The sequence below is a fragment of the Bemisia tabaci genome, chromosome 6 (assembly GCF_918797505.1).
Source record: "Bemisia tabaci chromosome 6, PGI_BMITA_v3".
Taxonomy (NCBI): Eukaryota; Metazoa; Arthropoda; class Insecta; order Hemiptera; family Aleyrodidae; genus Bemisia; species Bemisia tabaci.
In genome coordinates, this window is record NC_092798.1 from 40,945,976 (window position 1) to 40,967,246 (window position 21,271).

Below are 21,271 nucleotides of genomic sequence, written 5' to 3' on the forward strand. Positions count from 1 at the left end.
AACGGAGATAAATTCTCCAGGGACGAAAGTTCGACGCGTCACGTGCGTGACAGTCGTCATCGCGGCGACCTTGGCGTTACGTCGCGACGCACAATGGAGCGGGTTAAGTGGAGGGTTCGGACATGATATGGAAATTTTTAAAATCTCATATCTCTGTTGGAACAATAAGTAGGGGTTCAAATGTGAATTTATTGGTTTCTTCATGGAATGTATTTCATGAAACACCCCTTAAAGTGTAAAGTATGACAAAATAAACTTTAAAATTTTCAGTTTCAGTCAACAGTTTAATCCCCGACCTCTTCCAATAAAACTGATTCCATTGTGCGGCGCGGCGCTTTTCTGCGTCTAGGAAGCGCCTTGCCAGCCGCGTTTGTATTTTTATCCCGGCACAACGTATAGTTTATCAGTTGTCATCTTCAGTTCAAAGATGAAGATGACCTGAACTGCCGACCGGGGCACAGTTCGAATGCAAACGAATCGATTCCTGCCATTCTGATCGCTTCGCGCTACGGAACAGAATATAAATAAATCCGCGAGTACGAACGCTGACTAATCGAATGTTTCTCACTGCAACCGTGCGTTGCGTCAAGGAACTAAACCAAGGGTGCAGAAAGTTTTTCGGAACTAAAGCAGGGTTGCCACAGTCAGGGAATACCGGGAAAAGTTTGGGAACTTTAAAAAGTCAGGGAAAATCTCAGGGTAAATGACGAAAATGTCAGGGAAAATGACAAAAATGTCAGGGAAAATGACGAAAATGTCAGGGAAAAAGTATCAAGTCGCCTTTGTTTGCTTCTAGAATGGGTTTGACATTTCGAAGGACAAATTTTGCCCGAAAACTATTTCTAATTAAGTTTTTTTACCATCTGGCAGACCTTCAATCGTCAGGGAATTTCACCAAAATGTGTCGGAGAAATCAGGGAAATTTCCGGGAGTTATATTTTCTAATTTATGTGGCAACCTTGTAAAATCAATCGCTTTCTCAGCCTTGAAATCCCCTCACTCCCCACGAACGAGAAGCACGCGCTGATCAAAAAATTGAAAACTCAGATCGATTTCCTCGTTTTTTCTACTCCCATTTTTCGCTGTAAAAAACAAAAAAACCTTCAGGAAAAACAAAAAAAAATCCACGACTTAAATATGCAATAAGTGGCGCATTTTGTTATTACAAGCGGGAAAATGTGAAGCTTCTTCAGGGGCTAGGTCTGGATACAACTATTCGTGTTCTCAGGATGTCCGTGTTGCATAAGCAAAACATTGTAGGCGCTCCGGTTTTCTTACGCACAACGTATGGCTGCGGATGTCAGTTCTCAAGAGTTTTCTACGTTGCATTTATGTATAATCATGTTCACCATGAAATCCTCGGAGTTCCCATGAGCCGCGTTGCATCACGGCAGCCTTGCCAAATGATGCAAATTTTCCACCGAAAACATTTCCAAGAATCACGGAAAAAATGGATTGCTGATTCAACAATTGAATAGTTTAAGAAAGTGACCGACATGTTTCAAATGTACATTTTCCGATAGTGGAAAGCTAATCGAACCACGGGCGTGGTTAAATTATCATTTTTTTATTAATAAATCTGCATTGCAACATGTCTGTCACTTTTTTTAACAGTGCAACAGTGTCAAATCAGCAATTTTATTTTTTTCGTGAAGGCATCGCGGATGTCAATCCCGCAAATTACTTTCGATAATATTCCCGCAATATTTGCATTATTTTGCAACGCTGCTATGGTGCTACATGACTTATCCGAATTTTGGAGATTATATTTGAAACACGACGGTAAACGCAACGTGGAAAACCATTGAAAACTAACAACTGCAATCATATGTTGTGCCCAAGAGAACTAGAGCGCCTGCAATGCTTTGTGTATGCAACACGGACATCCTGAGAACACGAATTGTTGCATCCAAAACTAACCGTTGAAAAAACCGGAGGGCCGTCAATTTTCTGCTGTGTGTGATAACAAAATGTTGCACTCATTCATTGCATTCATAAATCGTCGTTTCACGAATATCGAGCGGTTTGAGGCTTTAATCAAACTTAGGAAAAATAAGTAAGTTAATAACGAATATATAAATAAAACGGAAACTATTCGTGCGGCAATACGCGCCTGACCTTATCGGAAATTACATGCATGCTCAATATTTCGATAAATCTTCTCATTTAATTTACTTGGATGTATGTAAATATTGTATCCCATCAATTATATACTATCTTTTGTAAGTGGCAGTGTTGCCAAATAGTGCAATTTAAAGGACAGTTATCAACAAAAACGAGCGGAATCACGACCTATTTCTTTGATTCAAAAACCCCCCAACTTTTCAGATATAGTGAACGTATAAATTTCCGACTTTTCCTTGAGTTTTCAGTGTTTGCTTGGCATATCTTCTCATACAAATTCTAACTATAATCAATTATTCTGAGCGCAAAGCACAAATTACGCAACATTCATCGGTCGTGATGTACGCGATTGTCTTTGAATTTCAACCCAATTATTTGCGTGTCATTAAACAAACAAAAATTATAAATAATTAAATGTATGATTAATAGGCACATTATGACGTGAATGGCATACCTACAATTTGAGCATCCCTCGGTTTTTACTCTTGTGTCATTAAAGTAGACTACAGGGCCCCCAGACCTTACATTTCACAAAATATTAGAGAAAGTGTATGAAATGTGAACTTTTTCCACCTTCCGTAATTTAAAAATGCATTTTCAAACAGTGGAAACTCAATTGGACGGAGTTAAGCAGAAAGGAACCAAGCCACATCGGGATCGAACCGAGAAAAAGAGGTTTAAAGTTTGGCTCCTGCATAAGACTCAATGTAAAAGGTAAACTTCAAGTTCAATTTCTACAAAATTTGCTCCAACAAAAACTTTGAATTTTTGGCGATAGACAGTAGAGCAGTGGTTGAGTTCAAAACCACTCATAACTCAATTTTTTCCAAAATGTGGGTTGGTTCCTTTCTGCTTAACTCAGTCCAATTGGCGTTCGTATTTGCATAACGAGAAATAAATATCCGGTTTTTTACGTAATAGCTCGCTTGAATTCTATGGGTTATTCACGTATTGCAAGTTCTGCGCCGAAACGTTTTTTTCTTTCCTGACATTGGCTCCTTCAGTTATGTAAGTAGGAGATGAGCCCATAAGCAGTGAAATTGCGAACTCCGATCATATCAAATCAGTTTGTCAGTTGTTGATTCAGTTCTGTTATATTTTCCCTATTTTTTAAGGTAGGCAGAACGATTGTTGTGAGCACATTGTGGACATGGACATCTTTTCATATTTTTATTATTATTATTTTTTTTCTTTTTTTGACAAGACTGTTAACCCCTTCCCCTAAATTTTTTTTCCTGGAAACTGGCTCCTCAATCATTTATTTAATCGAAGTTTCTTCGTCATTTCTTTTGTTAAGCACTTTGATCTTCCAAGAATGGAGATGTTACTCAAGGGGGGAGGGGGGGGGGGAGGAGTTCACGGTCGGCGGGGCGCCGTCTAAAATTATTAGCTACGCATCACCATAATGGTTTCACCCGAAGTTCCGTCATTTCTATGGTTATGCTATCGATCTCCGGGGAGGTAACATAGAAGTTTTAATGGGGAGGGAACTTCGAAAAAGTTCTTGGGGTTAAGGCAATTATTTTCGTCCTTGATTGGACTAACACAGAAAGATTCCCTTAATATACTGCGTATGATAACGATAGGTAGATAAGCCGCGAGTCCAGAGCTATCGTAGCACGAGGACAAACCGACAAACGAATCAGTTGATTTCAAAATGGAACAGGAACAGCGGAACAAGTCAATTTTTGCATGAGTCTTCCTTGCAAAAAAGGGCATGCTAACCAAGACTCGTCGATGAATGGACCTGTTCCCATTTGAAAACAAAAGATTCAAACAGCAATTCACCAGTTCAGCGAAGTCCAAACTTCTTTCCTCTGTCTGGTGAAAATTTTAAGGTCCCTCTCTGTGATGGAAACTGTAAGTTTTCTCTTCAAAGTGGAACTTGAAAATGTGGTACATTCACAATTTGCAAGCTTTTTATATGCGAGAGAAATCATTTGTGAGCCGAATTGTGCCCGGTCCTTGCCAGGTGATCGAAAACTTTTTCGGAGGTCTCGGAACTATTGTACAGAGTCCGTGTATGGCGGGCCGTTAGGTCCAAAATTCCCGAATATATTAATTTTTGTGAGAATATATTTTTTTTCCGAATACATATTTTTTTCCCGATATATATGTATTTTTTTGAGAATATATATTTTTTTCCTTGAGAATATATAATTGGTTTGAGAATTTATTTTTTCTCAGAATATATAATTTCTCGAAAAAAAAAAAAAAAAAAAATATTCTCAAAAAAATACATATATATCGGAAATAAAATATATTCTCAAAACTGAACTCAACGGTGGCATCGATGAGCCACAGTGTTGCCAAACCATACCGAAGAGGAATGCGGATCGTGTCAAAACTATTTTTCCGGATCACCCAGTGAGGTGACCCAACACCAACTAACAACATACCATCCATCGATGAATAAGGTTATGCCGAAGTTAGGCAAAACATTTCAACGATCTCTTATGGAGGAAAGCTAGAATTTTAAGAAAATTTATGATTTCCCCGGTAACGAAAGTTTTGGAACTCTATGAAAAGCTGACGAGTTACGTAGAGAACATTGCAGTAGCACATAACATCCATCTTAGTGAAATTATCCCGTATTTTTCATCGTTTTTCACCTAGTGCCAAGTGTTGTTTCCAAGTATTTTGACTATGACTCCTGTTTTCCCAGCCTTTCCCAATGGCAATCATCTTGCGAATCATTTGTATGATCATAGTAATCTTCTTTGCTTTCAAAGTAATACTTTAGCTGCAGTGAAGAAGTATTCTGTCTCTCAACCTTGATTGATTCTATAAGTATTCTCACCGAAAGTCGCGTTGTTTTGGTCAGGATTTTATTTGTATGCGGTACCAAGATCTTTTCCAGTGTTGACTTATATTATTTATTGCTGTGCTTTGAGTAAATATACCATACCTTTTTTCAGCATCTTATTGGTCAGCCTTTTTCAGCATTGATTCGCTATTATTAATTGACGTAAACAGTGAAGTTTAGTCAATAATAATCTCGTATGGAGAGCTGAACTCCTCTTCTGTGACCATATTCTCCTGCTATAAAAATCATCATGCTGCAAAATGGAAGTACCTGTCTTACCTACACATCAACACTTCGATGGTGTAAGTCCGCAATCACATATCTCATTTGGGTTGTCTGAAAATCTCCGCCTCTATGTTATTATCTTACAGGAGAACAAATTGACACCATTTCTTGAAGTTTTTGCAGAATTTTTTTCGCACGGACAAGAAAAATCACGGCAGTTTTATAGAATTGCTGTTGAGTAGTTTTCCATTTCAGAATTAAAGTATTACAGGAAGTCAGCCACGTTGCAAACCGAGTTGTGTGATTGCCGACTTACACCGTCAATTTGTACGATTCGCGCTTGCTCTCAGTTAAAATTTTAAGTGTTTACTCAGCTTAGTTTACATTCTTCAACATTCTCTCCAAAATGTGGATACCAAAACATCTAAATAATGCGATGGATCATTGTTGTGGTTGTTGGTGTTGCAAAATTTTGGTTTAAATTTGATTCCTTTCTTATCTGATACCGCAATCACATGCTGAATGTGAGAGTTGAATGTGCCTTGAATGTAGAAGTCATCAGATCAATGCTTCATAACAAAGATTTACATCGAATTTATTTAAATAGTTCAGACAAACTGATTACTGCTGAGCTCGGATCTTCATCGGTACCCTAAATTTTGCGCCTTAAATGCAAAATTCAGGCATCGGTGACTTCCACATTCAGGAAATTAGGCAGGCGTTACTTACAGAGGAATATTTTGAGAGAGACAGAATGTTTCATTATTGAAAACTTCAAAAGAAATTTAACATGCCCTCACTATTTTTGAAAATGATATTATTGATATCTAGCGAATGAAATGGAAATGAAGACATAGTTTGAGCATTAAAACATAGAACTTATGCTGTAGCATATTATGACTTATTCTTTTCTTCCTAGTTTGTATTTTTGAATGGTTAAAGTCACACATGACTTGCAGGATAAATTGGAACGGTCATTGTCTACGGGCCATATGGACATGGAATGATATTCACAGCTAGGGGGAAACAAACTGAGTGACAAAAGGCAAGATATGAGCAAGATTTTAGAAGGCTTTAATTGATAAAATTTCACTTTCATTTTACAACAAAATCGAGGGCAATGGTGACACACTCTTGCTAGGTGATGTGACAGAAACTAATCATAGGTAAACAACATTGAGCATCACTAGACGTAGACAAGTTTAACACATTACATTGAAGATTTGAATTCACATATCATGATTGCTGGATCATCTACAGTTCGCCAACTATGCAGCTTCTGTGAACACAAAAGATACTTTCCTTAGAAAAAAAAATCACTGTATTTTTCAAGTGAAGACAGTGCTCTGCCTTCTACAGGCAAACCATAAAATTACAGGACTGGGACATTGTGGCGCCTAAAAAAGTTGACGTACCAAAATTGAATGCGCCATAATGAATATGCAAAAAGTTAATTAGGCTCCTAAAAAATGAGTTTTATCCCTGCAAAGGTGTCGCCAACGATTGAAAGGGGAGGCAGAATGCTGAGAAACATTCCAACAGTTATTTACAGCAGACACCTGATATGGTGTTTGCTCAGTGTTTCCATTGAGTCTTCAATTGACTTATTAGAGAATCTTTTAAATTGTCAGTACATGGAGTAATTCACAATAATTACAGCAATATTAGTGGGTTGTTTCCTTGTTGGACTTGCACTTTTTGAGCAGGAGCGCATCATGTAATTTTGATTCTTGCAGTTTAGAAAATGGAGGAAAAGTCTGAGGAGTAAAACGAGGTTTTCTACTTACACATTAGCAAAATGCTGGGCTTGAAAACATGGTGAGCATTTTCATAAGGAAAAAGACAGGTTTTCAATGTGTGATGATTCATAAAATGTTTAACAATCTGCCGATTATGCAGCATCTGCAAACAAACAAGGAAATTTTTAGAATAACAATGTTAATATTCTTTGCATGAAAAGATGCATTTCATCGGGTATTTTCAGCAGACACCTGAAGTGGTGATCATTCAACATTTTCCTAGAGCCCTTTAATGACTTGATGTAGAATCTTTTAAATCGTCAGTACATGGAGTAATTAACAATAATTATAGCAATATTAGTGGGTTGTTTCCTTGTTGGACTTGCACTTTTTGAGCAAGAGCGTATCATGTAATTTTAATGCATGCAGTTTAGAAAATAGAGAAAAAGTCTGGAGAGTAAAACGAGGTTTTCTACTTACACATTAGCGAAATGCTGGGCTTGAAAACATGGTGAGCATTTTCATACGGAAAAAGACAGGTTTTCAATGTGTGATGATTCATAAAATGATTAACAATCTGCCGATTATGCAGCATCTGCGAACAAACAAGGAAATTTTTAGAATAACAATTTTAATATTCTTTGCATGAAAAGATGCATTTCATCGGGTATTTTCAGCAGACACCTGAAGTGGTGATCATTCAACATTTTCCTAGAGTCCTTTAATGACTTGATGAAGAATCTTTTAAATTGTCAGTACATGGAGTAATTAACAATAATTATAGCAATATTAGTGGGTTGTTTCCTTGTTGGACTTGCACTTTTTGAGCAGGAGCGCATCATGTAATTTTGATTCTTGCAGTTTAGAAAATGGAGGAAAAGTCTGAGGAGTAAAACGAGGTTTTCTACTTACACATTAGCAAAATGCTGGGCTTGAAAACATGGTGAGGGATCGGAGTGGAAAAACAGCATTTTCTCGCACTAAAACTGAGAACTTAGAGCACAAGAATCGAACACATTTTAACGGTGAACGCGCACTAATAACACTAAAGATATGACGTTCAAGATAAGAGCTAAGAATCCGCATCAATGACATTTCTCCGTTGCAATTCTCTCTAAAGGATCACAAAAAAACCTTTACGACTCCGTACTACAGGACCCCGTTTATTACGAATCTGAGAATAAATCCGAGCTGAATTATGTACGATATAGTGCTCTGTAACGCGCTCGACATTCTAATAGAATATTTTAAACCTAAAATGTTACTATAATAGAAAAAAACTTTCAAAAAATCGAGGAAATTCAACCGACGACGCTTACCCGAAACTGAAAGGCCGATGTTTTTGACTAACTCGTCCTAACCTCCAATATTTTTCCTCATCGCTGGATGGTGGTGAGTGAACAGATTGGCCCAGATATTCCGGACCACATTTCACCAAAAACTGCTGTTTGTCAAACCGCCGTCAACACCTACCAAGCGGCGAGTAGGCGTTCGGCCATGCTCGGCAATCTTCGTAGCCAATCAGGTTGCCGCTCGCCGCCCGTAATCTCGAAGAAGGTTCGGCTCCTACACCACCCTACACTTTTCGAATTTTGGATTTTGGCATTCGGCCTGATTCTCTTTTCCTCTTTTCCGTAATTAATAACAATAAAAAATTCATTTAATCATTACCTAGCGGCACCTTGTCCAATTTGTGCCGAGCGCCTCTACAACTTTGCAAATTTGGACGTTACCTTTCGAACATTTCATCCCTTCCCTTTGAAATTACTTTGAATAAGTACACTTCACATATCACACGGGACTTTTATCTGCATATTTACTTGGCTTTATTCGCAAAGGATCTTTTAAGAAGTAAATTATTTTGATAACTTATTGGGGATGGTCAAGTCACCAATTAGAGCCCGTCATTCCATGCCATTATTATTACAGGACTAGGTTTCTTACCTATAATTTGATGGGCACCGTGAGAATAATAGATAACCGTATTTGATCCGTGCCTTAAAAACTGAACTGCTGGTGGCAGAACCATCTTGGTGATGTTCATTAGAAATTTTAGACTTTATTCTATTTTTTCAGCAGATGAACCTTACATGGTAACTTGTAAAGTTTTGCCTCATTTTCCTTGAGTTCTACTTAACTTAGTTTGATGCCAAAAAACAAGAAAATTCATGGAGAAACGTGCCTTAGAGGTGATAGTTCCCCCTCATACTTACTATCAGAGTTCCAACGGAAAAAATCTTGTTGTCATAGGTAAATACGGTTTCCATTGCTTCTTCAGTTGTTAATAGACAACTATGTGGGTTCGCTGAAGAATTTGGTGACTGCTAGGATTGTTAATTAGTATCTCCGAAGCCTGGTTGTTATAGCTAAACTTAAAGCATTGGCTTCAACGCATCGCAAAACCAGAACCTTGGAAAGACCAGTGAACATCCATGAGAAAGTGAGTGAGGAGCAAGGTACCTAGCATTGTACATCCGTCTGGTTTTCACAACTACCGTTCCTAGGGATTTAGGATTCAGATTCGCACATCAACCAGTAAGCTTTCCTCCCAATCATCTTGATATAGAGGCAGCTATGCAAGGCGCAGCCAGGTAGTCCAATGCTCAAGCCACTTAATCAACACAAATATTATCCTAACTTACAACAAAATGACTTGTTTCTTCTCTAACAATGGAACCGGAAAATGTTACTTTGAATGCGCGAGAAACTTCTTTGGTCGAGATGAAGAAACGTAAATGAAGAAATGAGTCCGGAACATCTCGACCAGGTACAGGCCGCTGTGTTTGCATTAGGAGTCTGGAGTATCTCGCCGCAATTTCACTTGAAATCACCATGAACAGATCAACGGGGTAACTGATATTTGATTTTACGAAAGGGATAAATGTTAGACGCGGACGAAAGTTCTTTTGTCGAGGTGAAGAAACGCTAACGCTGAGAAATTGAGTCTGGAACATCTCCTAGAGGAAGTCCGCTCTGGGACTCTGGGTACGCTTTGTTTATGTCCGGACTATGTCGCCGTTCGTTTGTTTACATTAGGAGCGAGTTTGACACCGATGACAGACTTTGGTTTTTGATGAAAATTTGGTCTGGAATATCTGGGCCAAACGCAAAAACCGATGGTGGTCACCCATAGAGAAAAAAAAGGAGGTGTTTGCATCTTGAGGATTTGTACCCACCTACGTCATCAATGTAAACAAGACGCTCGTTGAGGGTTATGTTGACGCTGTATTAACGGACCATAGTGTCCGATTTTTTTACTTAAATCAACTCTTTGTATCATTTCAAGCACTTTTTATAGAATGACTTTTTCCCTTAAATTACACCATTTCCAAGAAAATCGACAGGATAAAAACGTCGCTGTACCCAATGACGTCATCAAAGCTATAGATACTCTATGAAAAATTCCAAGATGCCCGAAATGCAAACACCTCCTTTTTTTTCTCTATGGTGGTCACCTCACTGGGTGATCCGGAAAAATAGTTTTGACACGATCCGCATTCCTCTTCGGTATGGTTTGGCAACACTGTGGCTCATCGATGCCACCGTTGAGTTCAGTTTTGAGAATATATTTTATTTCCGATATATATGTATTTTTTTGAGAATATTTTTTTTTTTTTTTTTTTCGAGAAATTATATATTCTGAGAAAAAATAAATTCTCAAACCAATTATTTAGTCTCAAGGAAAAAAATATATATTCTCAAAAAAATACATATATATCGGGAAAAAAATATATATTCGGAAAAAAAATATATTCTCACAAAAATTAATATATTCGGGAATTTTGGACCTAACGGCCCGCCATAGTCCGTGTCCAAAATTTGCTGGGCCAATGGCGGTCGCCCTATTGTTTCCGACGAACGTAGGTACACGATTCGGACTACAAACGGAACAATACCCGTAAGTTTTTGCGTGAAAATTCTTTCGCGTGCTTCTTACTCTTTGAATACGCAGGTGATAACGAGCCGGGCTCGCATTCAAATTTCGGGTCTGGGCACTTTCTTCCAATTTTTTCCTCACTCGCGTATCAAACTCAAACTTTCCTCAAGAACGGTCAAGTTTCCCGTACGAATTTTTGGCTACTTTTTTTTGTCTCGGTCTCGCAATTCACACCTAATGAGACGAATTAGGAAGTATCTATTTTTTATCGCCAACCGTACCTGCTTCATCCCTTTGTTTTTTTCACGAGACAATAGCCTTCATCGCAATGCAATATTCGCCAATCCTCAATGAATACTTTTTCCTCACAAAAATAACAAAGCATCTTCCATTCCTCTATCAAAATTCAGAGCTAAGCTCAATACATCGACGAAAGTTCGATGTCACTTTTATACGGCTGGGTATAAAAAGCTCGTCTACTTGAACATCGTCACAGTTGCAGTTTTCTGCTACACTAGTACTTACTTCTCTGGTCAACTTTCCTAATTTGAAATTTTCAAATACAGTCGAACCTCGATAACTCGAACCTCGATAACTCGAAAACCTCAATAACTCGAAGAAAATGTCCGTTCCCTTCCGCAGAAGGCCAAAATCCTCGATAACTCGAAAAATTTGTTCCGTTAACTCGAAGACATTTGAGGCTCATTTGTACCTCAGTAACTCGAAGGAATCGGCGGTTTAACTCTATAACTCGAAGGCAACTACCATGTGTCAAATATGTACCTCAGTAACTCGAAGGAATTGGAGAAAAACCTCTATAACTCGAAGGATGCTTCGGCCCAGATAATCTCAAGGCGGCCGCAGGCAATCAGCGGTGGCAGGTTAATCAGTTTATCATCAGTTAATGTTGTGACGCGTTAAAAAAAAATGCGCAAGTGTTCCGCGTTGAGAGTCGCCCAAAAAGTGAGCATATTGGAGGCGGTGAAAAACAGAGGTGCGAAGACAAAGGAACAAATTGCAAAAGAGTTCGGTATCCCACCCAGCACCCTCTCAACGATATTAAAAAACGAGGATGTTTTTTCTGCTTTGGTAACACTTGAAAATGAGGTAGATAGACACCGTTTGCAACACTTGCAGCAGAGCAGAATAACTCAGTTTTTTAAAATTTAATTCTTGATCTTTGTGTACATATTTTTTCCAATAATAAACCATTGCCCTACCCCAATCGGACGTGAGGTTAAATATTAGTTCCTATTTTCATTCCCCAATATTCCCTTATTATGATAACGTAAAACAAATAACGGTTTTTTTTTTTCTAAATTGACCTAGCACCAACCTCGAACCTCCAACCTCGATAACTCGAATTTTTCATCTCCAAACCTCGTTAACTCGAAACCTCGATAATCTCGAAACCTCAATAACTCGAATTTTTCATCGCTTCCCTTCAGCTTCGAGTTATCGAGGTTCGACTGTATGCAGAAAGTGTCCGCAGTTTTGGCTTTTGCCACCATTGTGAGCCCCTGCGTGGCGTCACTCTATGACGGACTAGGGTACACTGGGTACAACAACGTCTACCCTTCCTGCTCATCGCAAAGCTATTCGGTAGGAAGCCCCGGTGTGTATCTTCAGTCTGGAACCAACTTGGTTCCAACCTCCACCTCTTACGGCTGCAATTCTATCAATTCATCCCCTTATGTTTACGGCTCGACTTTGATTCCAACCGTTCCCGCTCAGTGTGGAACATCGATAGTGTCCGGAACCGGCTGCTATTCGACCCCCGTGACGGTCCAAACCGTGCCAACCTACATCACATCCCCCAACTGCGGTTCCTCGACCCCCGTGATTATCCAGACAACTCCCAGTTGCGGCTGTCAGTCATCTCCAGTTACTGTCCAACCCGGAGTTGGAACATATATCACATCCCCTAACTGTGGCTGCTCTTCGACCCCTGTCGTTATCCAGACAACTTCCAATTGCGGCTATTCTTCTTGTTCTTCTCCAGTGACTGTACAACCCTATGTCACAACTACCAACTGTGGCTCCTCCTGCAATAGTTGTAATTGTAATGGTTACCAGGGTTGCTCCTCGAATTACAACGGCGGCTGTAGTTGTGGCTCAGGTTGTTATAACAGTCCTTGCTCAACGTCAGATTCGTGTGGCTCATACCAAACCTATTGCTGAGATAGGTTTCAGATTGCTGGAAAGTTAGTAAAGTACTTTTATGTACTTTTGTCGTCCAGTATTTCCAAAATAATTTTTATTGTCACGTTCTACATGCCTGAGAGGCTGAAATATGAAAAATAAATTGTCTTGTAGTATCTTTGAATATGCGTGTTTTTCTCTTCCGTACCAGCACATGTATCTTCGTATCAGTGCATAAAAGAACATACATGAACTAAGTGCACAGTTGGTTCCCTCTGATTTTTTTCCTATTGATGAAATCGATTCAAAAGAAAGAACTAATTGCGTATTGTAATGCTCATAAAGTTCGTCCAAGCAACCAGCAAGCCTATACTCCTTATTTGCCAAAAAAAAGCTTGGTTCTTACCCGATCATTTCGATCCATATTGTGAGCAAGAGCAGCTAATCTTGGGACGCGAAATCTTAAAGAAATCTGAAAATTGCTCTTAAATCACCGAAATCCTTCCGTCAAAGGGCAGACGTCTCATGCATAGGAGGAATCGCTTCCCTCGTGCTCTTTCTTAATAGCACCCCTGATCATGGGTTATAATCAAATAACTATATTCATTCTTTCTCGTCCGTATTTTAAAGACCCCGCATGACTATCTTCCCTTAGTAGTATGTAAGCTACTTCCAGGAGTCAACTCTCAGAGACTCGCCAGCAATGATGACTGATGACTGAAGAGTCGAGCAATTGGTTTCGAAATCCTAATTTCATTTTCAAAAACTCGCCTAGCAACATGCTCAGCCCGACATTCATAATAAGTCATTGTCAGGCGAATTTTATCTGTTTTTTTTTTTCCCTTCAACAAACGAACCTGTTGCAAACTTAAGCTACAGCAAAAAGAAGAGTTATTGCTTACAGGAAAAGGCTCAAAAATCACGATGAGCGCACTGAGAAAGTCTAAAGTTCCATCCTTACTTCTCAATCTGCGTAAGAAAAATGCGTTTTCTTAAGCGTCTTGCTTCAAAAACGATACCATGCACAGGTGAAAATTTCGTAAGAGGAGTCGTTTCATCGAACCCTTGCGCACTAGCATGCTATGCAATGTTCAACATGGCCGACGCCTACCTGCCGGTCATATGCGACGAGACGGGATTTTGCCGTGTTTATATTTACATTTTCCTTGCATCGCGTCGATAAGACCATGATGCTTCAAGTCACGATTTGAGCGAGAAAGCGTTAGCCATGTAGAATATTGTTTAGCATCCTATGTACACGGGTTGGATGGAATGACTGCTCTTATACGAAATGTTCACCTGTGGCGAAGTATCGTTTTTGAAGCGAGAAGCTGAAAAAAAACCGCATATTTTTTACGCAGATTGTGAAGTTAGGAGTGTATTTCAGACTTTCCCGATACGCTCATCATGATTTTTGAGCCGTCTACTATAAAGAACAACTTCTCTTTTTGCGCCAGCTGAAGTTTGCAAGAAGCTCGTTGCTCACGAATCATCATGGCCCCCTGAATATTGCCTCTTCCTATTAAATGAACCATAGTTGCGGCGGTCACAGAACCGTAGATTGATGCTTGATTCTTGTTAATCAACTAAAAATAATAAGATGTGTCCAAGCAGCAACTGTTTACGTTCAATGTTAACAGAGATATCGCCCCTCTAAAAGACGGGTTTTTAACTTTATCCACCGCGGTAGTGACACCCTTGGTTTCTTCCATCTTCCTTTCATCAGTCGGTGTGCCGTATATTGGCTCTGGTAACTCAACGTAAAACTCAAATGAGAGCAAGGTAGAAGAAACCAACTCAACTTTTCGGTCATCAGTCACCATTGCTGGCTGTTCGCGAAGAGTTGACCTCCGAAAGCATCTTACATACTACATTGCCTTGATAAGGAAAAACGCCGTATAAAACTTCTGGGGTTGCCGATTCCTTTGGTAAATCACGAATTTCTGGAAAAATTTGTCAGTATTTTTTCTTCAATTTTTCGGATAATTTTGCTCGCAATTTCACCTAAAGTTCTCGAGAATTTCATGGAAAAATATTCTCAGCTTTCCTCAAAACTGAACATTTTATCGGAGGAAATTTGGCAACTTTCGAATGTTCATACGGCGTTCTTCCTTAGCACGGCAGCAGGACTGGATTAAGGGGGTGGCCACATGGGCCGCGGCCCATGGCAGCAAATTTAGGGGGCGGCAAATGTAATTTTTTCAAATGTAGGCATCAAGAAAAAAATCTGATTCAGAAAAAAAATCACAAATGAGGAAAGGCGAAAAAAATCTCTCATATCCTGAGAGTTAAAGTATAGTAATTTCTAATTTGTTCGTCTTTCGGTGATACAAGAGACAGCGCCTTTCATTAGTCTAAGAGATACCAAACACGCAATTTGTCCTGGAGCGGCACGGAGCAGAGAGTAATGATGGCGAGAACTTGAGATGGAAAGGAGCAGCCCTATCGTCGCATCGGTCAGCATGAAACACATATGCATTAGCGCCTACGAGACTCCATGAATACTTCACGCATTGCGTCAAACGTATTGCGGTCAGCAGCGGTTGGCGTGAAACTCATAGTGCCTACAAGACTGCATGAATACTTCACGCATTGCGTTAAAAATAGTGCGGTCACTTGGTCAGCAGCGGTCAGCGTGAATTGCATAGCGCCTACAAGACTGTAGGGATACTTCACGCATTGTGCCAAACACAGTGCGGTTGGCGCGGCGGCGGAAATTGAGATCATTGGACCACACTCATGTTTATTCTTATTCATAATTTTTTCGTTCTTCTCTTATAAATGAAAGGCATCACCCACACAGAGATTGGTCTACGGAACTTAATTTTCGAGCAAAGTTCCGTGAACTTTTGCTAGTGTTGACGGGGCTTTCACAAAAAATGTGCCAAACGCGAGTAAATGCGTTCTATGTACCCCTCCTCCTCCGGCACGTTCACCTGATGGTTTCTATGGATGTTTCAAAACGAATGAGATGGGGCGGCAAAATACAGGCGACCCATTAGCGGCAAGAAGGTAAATCCGGCCCTGCACGGCAGTATAGGGAAAATAGTCTTGCGGGGTCTCTAAACGACGGATGAAAAAGAATGAATATAGTTATTAGATTATCCCCATTATCAGGGGTGCTATTAAGAAGGAGCATGAGGGAAGCGATTCCTCCTATGCATGAGACGTCTGCCCTTTGACGGAAGGATTCTGGTAATTTAAGAACAATTTTCAGATTTCTTTAAGATTTCGCGTCCCAAGATTAGCCGCTCTTGCTCACAATATGGATCGCAATGATCGGGTAAGAACCAAGTTTTTTGACAAATAAGGGGTAGGCTTACCGGTTGCTTGGACGAACTTTATGAGCATTACAATACGCAATTAGTTCTTTCTTTTGAATCGATTTCATGAATAGGAAAAAAATCAGAGGGAACCAACTGTGCACTTAGTTCATGTATGTTCTTTTAGGCACTGATACGAAGATACATGTGCTGGTACGGAAGAGAAAAACACGCATATTCAAAGATACTACAAGACAATTTATTTTTCATATTTCAGCCTCTCAGGCATGTAGAACGTGACAATAAAAATTATTTTGGAAATACTGGACGACAAAAGTACATAAAAGTACTTTACTAACTTTCCAGCAATCTGAAACCTCTCAGCAATAGGTTTGGTATGAGCTACACGAATCTGATGTTGAGCAAGGACTGTTATAACAACCTGAGCCACAACTACAGCCGCCGTTGTAATTCGAGGAGCAACCCTGGTAACCATTGCAATTACAACTATTGCAGGTGGAACCACAGTTGGTAGTTGTGACATAGGGTTGTACAGTCACTGGAGAAGAACAAGAAGAAAAGCCGCAATTGGAAGTTGTCTGGATAACGACAGGGGTCGAAGAGCAGCCACAGTTAGGGGATGTGATATAAGTTCCAACTCCGGGTTGGACAGTGACTGGAGATGACTGACAGCCGCAACTGGGAGTTGTCTGGATAATCACGGGGGTCGAGGAACCGCAGTTGGGGGATGTGATGTAGGTTGGCACGGTTTGGACCGTCACGGGGGTTGAATAGCAGCCGGTTCCGGACACTACCGATGTTCCACACTGAGTGGGAACGGTTGGAATCAAAGTCGAGCCGTAAACATAAGGGGATGAATTGATAGAATTGCAGCCGTAAGAGGTGGAGGCTGGAACCAAGTTGGTTCCAGACTGAAGATACACACCGGGGCTTCCTACCGAATAGCTTTGCGATGAGCAGGAAGGGTAGACGTTGTTGTACCCTCCTAGTCCGTCATAGAGTGACGCCATGCAGGGGCTCACAATGGTGGCAAAAGCCAAAACTGCGCACACTTTCTGCATATTTGAAAATTTCAAATTAGGAAAGTTGACCAGAGGAGTAAGTTCTAATGTAGCAGAAAACTGCAACTGTGACGATGTTCAAGTTGACGAGTTTTTTTATACCCAGCCGAATAAAAGTGACATCAAACTTTCGTCGATGTATTGAGCTTATTGTTAGCTCTGAATATAGATAGAGAAGTTGGAGATGCTTTTGTTACTTTTGTGAGGAAAAAGTAATCACTGAGCATTGGCAGAATTTTCGTTGCTATGAAGGCTATTGTCTCGTGAAAAAATACAAAGGGATGAAGCAGGCACGGTTGGCGATAAAAAATAGATACTTCCTAATCCGTCTCATTATAGGTGTGAATTGCGAGACCGAGACAAAAACGTAGCCAAAAATTCGTACGGGAAAATTGACCGTTCTTGAGGAAAGTTTGAGTTTGATACGCGAGTGAGGAAAAAACTGAAAGAAAGTGCCTAGACCCACACGGAGAAGAATCTATGGCTCCATAAACCAATGAGTGGTCCATATGGTACACCACTAATAGTCGTGAACTTATAATGATTCTCGATCTGTGAACCGTACTAAGGTATATTGCACCATACTGAGGTGTATCGTACCATCACTAAGGTGTATATGCTATTATCATATGCTACCTTTACTACTACTAGTGGTGTTCCATATGAACCATTAATTCGTTTATAAGCCAATGTTTTTTGTTCAGTGCAGTTTGGACAAATGTTAGTATTTTTAGCTAATCTACAAGAATCAAGCAACGAAACACGATTCTATGACCAACGCAACTGACCCATCGCTTAGATTATTATTGCTAAGTCTTTAAAATGGACCAAGTTTAACAGAAAGGAACCAAGCCACATCAGCTATTTCCAAATTTAACTTATTTAACATTTTTTTACGAGAGAACGTTTGTGCGAATTCCTTTGAAATTTTTAAGGAATTTGCTTCAAACTATGGAAAATTTTAACTGCAATTTGCACGAAAATCCGCAGAACCGTATAACTTAACCATTTAATTAAATTCGGCCAATTAAATTTGGCAATAGCTGATGCGGCTTGGTTCCTTTCTGTTAAACGCGGTCCAAATATACTGTCCCCGGTGCAGTCTCAGTGCAAGGTCTCGGTGGATTTAAACAAAACTTTCTCGACAACTCAGAAGCGCAGGTGGCCGTCTGGCTTGGCGAGACGCGACAGTGACTGATTTTGTCCTTGGGCAAGGACGCGGGACAGTGGACCGTGGGCGGCGAACGGAATGTAGGTTAAAACGGTGACTTATGACATACTGACCGTAACGCGTCTTGCAGCTCCGCCGAAAGAGCAAGGTCAGTCCGGTCCTCCAGGGGTTTTCGATCCCAGTATTTTTCCGTGCTCAAGAAAAAAACGCAGCTTTGTTTATGAAGTTGCACCGTGAAGGGAAATATCGAGAAAACATGGACCTATTCGCCTCTCTTTTCGAAGAGAGCCTTGCATGGATGTGACGTTTGATCTGCATTCGCTAAGTATAGCTTATGGAAGGAAGCATAGGGAGAAAAAACGAAAGGCATACTGTTTACCAGGGTTGCCACAGTCAAGGAACACCGGGAAATGTCCGAGAATTTTAAAAGGGCAGGGAAAACCTGGAAATGTCAGGGATAAATCGTCAAGTCACCTTAATTTGCTTTCTTGGGTGGGTTTGACGTTTGACACAACACATTTTCCCGGAAAACCATCTCTAACTATGTATTTTTAACAATCCAACATTTGTTCAATTGTCAGGAAATTTCACCAAAATGTGTCAGGGAAATCAGGGCATTTTATTTTCTAGATTTGGTGGCAACCCTGGTTTGCGGCTCCAGTAGCGACACGTGAATAATCGCCTTTCGAAATTTCCGCATTTGAAGCTATATGGGAAAAGATCGATTATTTTATTGCAAACACCCGCCACTGCGAGTCATGGTTGAACATCAGCCATGTAGGTAACTCAACAGTAGAATCCTGCAGTTCCGGAAGTAAAAGCTTCCACTATGGCCTAGATACTAGTGGAGGGTTTCTTGTCTCTGGTCTCGCTCTAAAAGCCCAGAAATTTATTTTTGACGTGGGCTCGATCTCTGGGAAAGGAGCAATGGACCATCACTTTTTTAGGAGTTGAGTGTTGCTCAGCAGTCAGATGTACCCAAAGGTGCAAAATTTCATAGAACTTTTTAAACAGAAGTTACAAGGTGACATTTCATGAAATTTTCTCTGTGAAGTGTTTCATGTAAAATTTTGTGAAATTCGCGCAGCAAAATGAAATTTAATTTCGTTTCTGGGTACACCCATAGTTACAATTTTCTCGTAGGGTACTTGGGTGGAAGGGATAACCGGGATCTTCCACACTATGGCCATGGAAAAAGTCATGCTGGCCTCCATATAATTACAATATGAATCACCTGGGTGCTGTGGACTATCGGAGTTCTTTTTTTTCGACCCACGGATCGAACAATGCGGGTCGTGTTTCGGAATGATTAGTCCCGAAGCGCCGGTTTGAATAATTACTCTTGTTTACTTATTTCTCACAAGTTTCTGTCGACCATACTCACAAGCTCTTGAATTGGAACACATTTCTTTTTGCCTGCCCCTCAACGCCGAGGAACAATGTAATTGCGTCGAACACGAACTTGTCAGTGTATTTATTTCGGAATATCTTGGTTGACCCAACCGAGATGGAGATGTTGCATGTGTGAGGAATTTGCGATTTGACTGTTGATTCTTACGTAAAAGTTCGCGAGAAACACGATGGTGCTACTGTTTTTTTCTGAAATCAACTCCCAAGCTCAAAAAAAGCTCTCAAGTTGAAGCCAAAATTGAGGGGATATCCCTTCCTACCCTGAGAGTCCACGTCTACATCAAGACAAACTCTCCATGCAAAGGGAGCAAATACATTAGCAGGGTTGCAGTGTTTTCAGTTTTGGAGTCCCCAAATCTAAAGTGGCAGCCCTGTCAATTTGTATTTGCTCCCTATCTTTGCATGGAGAGTTTGTCTTGATGTAGAGGTGGACTCTCAGGATAGCGTGGGATATCCCCTCCATTGTAGCCTCAACTTGAGAGCTTTTTTTGAGCTTGGGAGTTGATTTCAGAGAAAACCAGTGGCACCATCGTGTTCCTCGCGAACTTTTACATTAGAATCAAAAGTCAAATCGCAAATTCCTCACACATACAACATCTCTCCATTGCGTCGAACATGAACTTATCAGTGTATTTATTTCGGAATATCTTGGTTGACCCAACCGAAATTCCGGTTATGTCAACATAAAAATTTGACAGAGCCAGACTCCTCGAACGGACATCCTTTCTTCATATTTGCTCGACAGAGTTTGATGCCCCCTAGAATTTTTTTAAGACAAGACAATTGAATTTTCTCGCACGTGCACCTGCTATCTTCCTAAACTTTTTCCTCTTTTTCCCGAATCACATTGAAGAACTTAAGATGTGCCCGTATGAAGAATAAAAACTCACGTGCTTGTGGCAATCCAGGTGGCTTCAAAGTGTCAATAGTTTCGATTTGAAGTGTACTTGATATCATAGGTTTATTTTATTTTCTCGCTCTTCAACTTATCAATAACTTGTTCGAACTACCTACGTATAAGTGATTTTTTTTCAAAGCAATTTTCTCACGGCGTTGATTATCGTTTCCACTTAATTTTTTTTCTGCTATAATTTCACACGACCAACATTTCATCATTTCTCGCTTCCTTGTCCTGAAGTATGCCGCAGACGAGACGAGGCCAATCAACCCTCAGTCTTTTTCAAAAAGAATGAGAGTTCTAAGTATTTTTAAAGTGTGCGAAAATCATTCGTCCGAAAATAGTGAAAAAAAAAGAAAATAGAAGACTAATTATTATAATCACCTTTAATGGTAGATTAAAATTTGTTTCGAACCTCCTCTATCCGTCTAGAAATAGTTTCCCTATTTCAGATTTATAAAATAGTTTTTGTTTTTCACCACAGATTCCTTTTACGTCAAACCAGACGATCTTACGTCATGGAGGTGTAAGTCG

The 21,271-nt window shown here is 40.0% G+C and overlaps 1 protein-coding gene and 1 long non-coding RNA gene across 3 annotated transcripts in view; one reads left to right on the forward strand and one right to left on the reverse strand.

Moving 5' to 3' along the window:
• Nucleotides 1–21,271, forward strand: part of Naprt (nicotinate phosphoribosyltransferase) — a 75,527-nt gene that overhangs the window by 10,999 nt on the left and 43,257 nt on the right. The gene's annotated exons all lie outside the window — the stretch shown is intronic.
• Nucleotides 6,057–8,244, reverse strand: LOC140224761 (uncharacterized). The gene is made up of 4 exons (XR_011900007.1): nucleotides 7,807–8,244; nucleotides 7,375–7,489; nucleotides 6,943–7,057; nucleotides 6,057–6,434 (listed from the first exon to the last, which is right to left on the reverse strand). It is a non-coding gene; the product is annotated as an uncharacterized lncRNA (long non-coding RNA).